This window comes from Charadrius vociferus, unplaced genomic scaffold (genome assembly GCF_000708025.1).
Source record: "Charadrius vociferus isolate BGI_N301 unplaced genomic scaffold, ASM70802v2 scaffold650, whole genome shotgun sequence".
NCBI classification, from domain to species: domain Eukaryota; kingdom Metazoa; phylum Chordata; class Aves; order Charadriiformes; family Charadriidae; genus Charadrius; species Charadrius vociferus.
This window is the reverse complement of record NW_009646736.1, coordinates 7,427,670-7,428,026: the sequence shown is the minus strand read 5'-3', so window position 1 is coordinate 7,428,026 and position 357 is coordinate 7,427,670. Positions and strand designations below refer to the sequence as shown.

Here is a 357-nt window from a genome sequence, read left to right as displayed (position 1 = left end):
TTCCCTTCCCTTCCCTTCCCTTCCCTTCCCTTCCCTTCCCCACCCCGAAGGACCAAAGTGGTTTCATACAGATTTTGGCTGTACAGATTTTCTCTTGTCACCAGTACCGTGTGCTGCAGTGCTCTGTTCGCCCACTATTTTCTGTGAGAGTGTGTTTTTTTAAGAAATATATATAAACTATTATTTGTTACCGAATTGTACAAAATGGATCCATTAAATTCTTTGATTAATTAACCCGTTCAATGGACGTTTCTGTAAAGAATCTCCTTACTTTTCCCTCTTGCTGTATATAAATACATACATATATATATATATATATTCCCCCCCCCCAGTAGTCGCTAATAAAGAAAGCCCCGG

General features: G+C 39.5%; 1 protein-coding gene across 1 annotated transcript in view; it reads left to right on the top strand.

The window, feature by feature from the left end:
- The window catches only part of ZIC4 (Zic family member 4), a 13,593-nt gene that overhangs the window by 12,127 nt on the left and 1,109 nt on the right, over positions 1-357 (top strand). The gene's annotated exons all lie outside the window — the stretch shown is intronic.